This window comes from Syngnathus acus, chromosome 11, assembly GCF_901709675.1.
Source record: "Syngnathus acus chromosome 11, fSynAcu1.2, whole genome shotgun sequence".
Lineage (NCBI taxonomy): Eukaryota > Metazoa > Chordata > Actinopteri > Syngnathiformes > Syngnathidae > Syngnathus > Syngnathus acus.
In genome coordinates, this window is record NC_051096.1 from 124,460 (window position 1) to 130,896 (window position 6,437).

Sequence of the window (6,437 nt, forward strand, 5' to 3'; positions counted from 1 at the left end):
GACGGAATCTCTCATAACTCCTTATCCATTTTGTCCACTCGTGCGGCTTGGAAAAATCAAAGGGCTCCGGTGGTTGAATGCTAAACGTAGCGCTGGCTGTGTTAGCCATCATGCTAGCTCCTTCCCCACTCCGCTCGTCTTCTCCGTCACTCATTTGTCTTCCTCACCCGTCTCGTCCTTTCCCTCCGCGGTGGACGTTTCTTCATGTGGGTTACTGTTTCACAGCACTTCTGACACCATGTTGTGTTTATACGGAGTAGAGATGAAGGCTAATGCAACTTCTTTATTCAGCAACTTTTTATTTCCTCCCCACTCGTGTCTCACATAGCAGTACAATACCCTGGTGCACCACAGCGCCCCCAACTGTCAATAATTATGCGAGACCTCCAATAACACACTATATAACAGGGGTCTCAAACTCCAGTCCTCGGGGGCCGCATTCCTACATGTTTTCCAAGTTTCCCTCGTTAAACACACCTGATTCAAATGATCAGTTCATCCTCACGTTCTGCAGGAGCCTGATAATTGAATCAGGTGTGTTTAACGAGGGAAACTGTAGGAATGCGGCCCCCGAGGACTGGAGTTTGAGACCCCTGCTATATAATATAGTTTCAACATACGATAATACCACAGCAGGGATGAGAATCTTCCGCGGATCCGCGGATTTCCGTGTTTTTTTCCGTCGGAGGTATCATTTTTGTGAATCATGTAGATCCGTTGAGAAAAAAAATGTTATATGGGGGGGCTGGCAGCAGTATTGCGACAACAACTGAATTATTTTCGGCAGCATTTTGGCGCTACTTTCGTCACATCATTTGCCTACTCATTTGCCTGATTAGCAAAAGTTTTAGCCAGCATGGCGAAGGTTTTAGAGAAAAAAGATGAGGATGGTGCCAGGGAAATAGACAAGTCGAACAGGATCAGGAACTGCTTCAGATGGGCATGGCTCGAGAGCAGCGTCATTTTACAACTCGGAACACAAAGACGCTCTTAAAGCAATGCGACAGTTAGCGCCCGGTGCGCTGCGGTTGCGCGATCGGACTATAATAAGCTCCCTGTGCACTTAGGTCCACTTGAATATTGGAAAGTACATCAGGAGTTTAAAAATATTTTCTAAATTTCACTGACGGCTCTGTCACAATAATGCAACCAGCGCGGTTCAGTTGCGCGGTCGGCGACGCGCTACTGTTGCGCGTTCGGCGGTGCGCTGCAGTTGCGCGATCGGACAAAAATGCGCAAATGAAAAAATGCTTAAAAAAGTCTTGGAACGGATTAAAAATGTTCCGTTATTTGTAATGGGAAAAATAGATTCGGAATTCGACCGATTCGCTTCTCAAACCGCCTTCTGGAACGGATTGTGGTCGTTGACCGAGGCTTGACTGTATTATATTCACCTTGGCAGCCCACCAAGCAGGATTTTTTTTTTAACAAAACTGTTGAAATCGAGTGATGAAATGAATGGTTTTGGGGTTGCCATACTGCCAAAATGCAGGAGTTTCCAGGGAGTTTTTCCCCCTGAGCCCCCTCTGGGCCGTTGCCCCTGGCCCCCTGCGGCCCCATGTGGTAGTTGGGGGCTGCCTTTTGCCGATGGGCACAACTGTAGTGTCCCTGCTAATGCAAACTTCCTGTGTTGCAGAGAAGAACCAGCGGACACACATAGTCATTGCCTGTCTTTTTGTACCTTTAATCAGGATTCTGCTATTGGCTGTAATGAAGATTTGGCACACAAATCGTTTGTATATTCCTGAATTGTAAAAGCAGTGCTTTCAGGCCTCCTCATTTTAGCATTGTTTTAGTGATCAACACACCAAAACATCTGCAACAGAGAAAACTTGGCATTTTCTCTTTTGGTTTTTGTTGAACTGAAAACTGACATTGGAGGGGTCTGCAGTCCATCTCGGGCCATGGTAAAGGGGCTGATTGGAAACCAGTTTGTGGGGACAAGGACCGGGTGGATGAACTCAATCTGTTCTTCAACAGATTTGATTCCGCCTCCCGCCCCTTCACCTCGCTCCGCACCTCATTCTGCCACCTTCGACACTCCAGCCCCCCCGCCAGCTCACCAACCCCCTCTCACCCCCCCCGAAGTCACTCTTCTGTCTCCACTCCATCACCCCGGTCTTCCGACATCCCCCTCTCCTTTACAGATCTTCAGGTGAGGAGTCACCTCAGAAAGATCGAGGCAGGGAAGACCCCGGGCCCAGATGGCATCTGGCCAAGACTGCTCAGGGACTGTGCGGACCAGCTGAGTGGTGTGGTCAGGTACCTGTTCAACCTGAGCCTGAACAAGGTCCCAGGACTGTGGAAGACCTCCTGCGTGGTCCCTGTACAGAAGGTGCCGCGCCCCAAGGAGCCTAACCACTTCAGGCCTATTGCCTTGACTTCCCACCTGATGAAGACTATGGAGAAGATCATCCTGGGTCACCTGCGTTTATTAGTGGGAGCGCAGCTGGACCCCCTGCAGTTTGCTTACCGGCCTGGTGTTGTGGTGGACGATGCAGTGATTTATTTACTGCACAGAACACTGCTTCACCTGGAGGACAATAGGAGCACTGGGAGGATCATGTCCTTCGATTTCTCCAGCGCTTTTAACACCATCCAGCCGTCACTGCTTAGGGTGAAGATAAAGAAGCCGGGTGTGGACCAGCGCCTGGCCGCAGTACGTGAGGTTACATCGTTGTGAGTCCGACGTGGTGCGCTGCAGCACTGGTGTCCCCCAGGGTACGGTGCTCTCTCCTTTCCTTTTCACCCTGTTCACTTCAGACTTTACCCACGACACCGCTCACTGCCACATCCAGAAGTTCTCCGACGACACGGCCATTGTTGGAAATGTCTCGTAGGGGAACGATCTGTAATATCGATTGGTCATCAAGGACTTTGTCAGCTAGTGTGAGCTCAACCAGCTTCAGCTGAACACCAGCAAGACAAAGGAGTTGATTGTGAGCTTCGGGAGGACAGCACCCATCTTCACTCCGGTGAACATCCAGGGATCGGGCATTGAGGTAGTGGAGAACTACAAATTACTGGGTGTTCGCTTTAACAACAAACTGGACTGGACTGATCACACCCACGCCCTGTACAAAAAGGGCCAGAGTCGCCTCCACCTGCTAAGGAGACTGAGGTCCTTCGGTGTGTGCAGGGCTCTCCTCCGGACCTTCTATGACTCTGTCGTGGCCTCGGCCATCATCTACGCTGTGGTCTGCTGGGGTGGGGGCAGTACTGACTGGGACAGGGGGAGACTGAATAAGATGGTCAGAAGAGCGAGCTCTGTTCTGGGCTGTCCCCTGGACTCCATTGAGGTTGTGGGTGAGAGGAGGACGTTGATTAAGCTTAAATCCATCATGGACAACACCTCTCACCCCCTCCATGAGATTGTGCGGTCCCTGAGCAGCTCCTTTAGCGGCAGACTTTTGCACCCTCGGTGTAGGAAGGAACGGTTCCGCAGGTCCTTCATTCCCTCTGCTGTCAGACTTTACAACATGCATGCCACCTGATCAAATGAATGTGTTCCGCCTCTAGTAGCAGCACTTGTGTTTATCCTTGTCTGTTATTTACCCTTTTTGTAATTCTGGCACTTGTTTTATTCTTGCACTCGTATTATTCTTGCACTCATATGCGATGCTGTGACAAGTGAATTTCCCCGCTGTGGGATGAATAAAGTTCAATCAATCAATCAATCACGAGTTGGTTCAGATTGAAGTAAAGTTTTTGATTTCTAAAGCATGACACATTAAATTGACTATGAAGGGACTCGAACGCTCAATCGTCTGATCCGAAGTCATCCATGAGGCCACAACGCCATGTGAAATTTTTTAAGTGTGGCCTTGATAAGACTAAGAATTCAACGGCTCCCAACAAGCAGGGACGCCCAACGTGGGGCTTGAACCCACGACCATGAGATTAAGAGTCTCATGCTCTCCCAACTGAGCTAACCAGGCTTCTCCTATTGAAAATTGTTTCATTCTTTCACTTTTTTTTAATGGGTTTGGTTCACGAAAACCAGCAGCCAGGTTTTCAATCTAGCCTCTGAAACACATTCGTTGATAAGACTAAACATTTAAAGCAAAAAGCGCAGTAGTACGCACATGGAGTTTAGGTCTGCGGTGCTGTGACACACTGAACGCTTTTGAGCATGTTACTAACTGTACTCTGCATTTGCTTGCTAAACTGTATTAAACAAATTAGTAAATGCAAAATACTATGTAATTACCACGTTCCCGACTCGTTACATGATATGAACGTATCAAAACCTTTTTGTCGGCTGTAGGTCTGTCTTTTTGAAGAAGGCGCCCGATTGTTGTTCCTCATACATCACAAGTATGGATTTCTAGAAAACAACTTTTACTTCCTGAAGTAAAATGACAGATTTATATTCAAATGTCAAATATCAAACGCCACCATCGCAATGGAGGTGAATTACACTCCAAACCATGCCAGCAACGTCAAAAGCCTCAATTATTTGGGACACGAGAGATATAGAGCATTTCTGAAATTTGAGAAATCATTTGAGAAATTACGAGCGAATTTTGTTTCCCGATTTGTGTTGAATAAAATAATGAAATTACACATTTTCAAATAAAACACAGAGATGGGATCATTTCCCGTTCTCTCATACGAAAAGTACACGTACCAAGACATACAACCGTTTTTACCTTCAATACTTTAGTCTTTTTGAAGAAGGCGCCCGATTGTTGTTCCTCATACTAGTGTTGGCAAGTGAGTGAACGATTCGTTCAAAAAGAACGAATCTTTTCAGTGCACGTGTTAACGTGTTTCGTTCTTTTTTATTTTTTTGTTTATTTATTTTTCATTCAACGTTTTACCAGGTAAGCCAATTGAGAACACTTTCTCATTTGCAATGGCGACATTGAGGCAATGTGTGTGAAGTGTTTTGCCCAAGGACACAACGACATGTGACTGTGACAGAGCTGGGATCGAACTGCCAACCCTCCGGTTACTAAACGACCCACTCTACTGCCTGAGCCACAGCCGCCATATAACTTCAACCACTAGGTGTCGGTAATGCCCATTGAAGCTGGTGCTACCTCGCCGTAAAACAAAACGAAGAAGAAAATGACGTAACATGTGATACACGTCGGCTCCAATGATGTTAGGATGAGGCAATCGGAGATCACAAAGAGAAACATAGCGAGGACTTGTGATCTCGCCAGAAAGATGAGTCGGCATCGAGTATTTGTCTCTGGCCCCCTGCCTGGGAGAGGCACTGATGAGAGGTTTAGTAGATTAGTCTCCCTTAATCGATGGATGGCTGGGTTCTGTAATAAGCAGGGACTGTATTTTATAGATAACTGGCCCTCCTTCTGGGGCCGCCCCGACCTGCTGAGGAAGGACGGCCTTCACCCTAACCGTGAAGGCGCCTTCACTCTTTCTAGGAATATAGATTACTGTTTGAGCCACACATGACAGGTCACTTTAGAGCAGGCCGGGGCACAGGTGATTAGACCACCTGTCAGGATGGGTTTGGAGTCTGTTAAGCTAAAGTTAACTAGCGCTAGGCTAGACTTCCAGCATGCACATAGCTCCTTGTGTAGACTAGAGCGTGACAGTTTGAATAGTGCCACAGTACACATAAACACACTTTCTACTGGGGTAGTAGACAAATCCAATCACTCCACCCCGACCGGTTTTGCTGATGAAACGGTGCCTGTTTCAGATCATTTTACATGTGTAACAAATATTTACTATCAGATTCCCACGGTCGTATCGTCCCGCCGCGCTAACAAACATTCGAGAGGTGATGTCAGGCCTAGAGAACACAATCTTACTCGCATCTCGTTTAAATATCCTTCGATAGATACGCACCCTGATCGACCGATTACGCTTAAACTCGGTTTTATGAATATTAGATCGCTTCATACAAAAGCAGTTCTCGTTAATGACCTCATCACGGAACATAATCTAAACGTTTTTGGTCTCTGCGAGACCTGGTTAAAACCTAATGAACTGCTGCCGCTTAACGAGGCCTCGCCTCCAAATTTTGTGAGCTCGCATGTGGCGCGTCCTCGAAAAAAGGGTGGGGGTGTCGCCCTCATCTCGAATTCTGAGCTGAGACTTAGGCCTCGTTCGACCAATGTGTTTAAAACATTTGAAGTTCTCACTGTCCAATCCACCGCTTTACCGTCATTTTATCTTGCTGTTATTTACCGTCCACCTGGGGCTTACTCTGGCTTCCTGGATGAATTTTCAGAATTCGTGGCTGATCTCGTAACCAATGCGGATAATATAATTATCATGGGTGATTTCAACATCCACATGAATTTACCGTCAGAGCCACTTACTTCGGCGTTTCAGACTTTAACTGATATGTTTGGTTTTACGCAAGCCGTACAGGCAGCAACGCATAAGAATGGAAATACCATAGATCTGGTATTATCCCGAGGACTTGCAACCTCAAATATAGCAGTACTGCCATACAC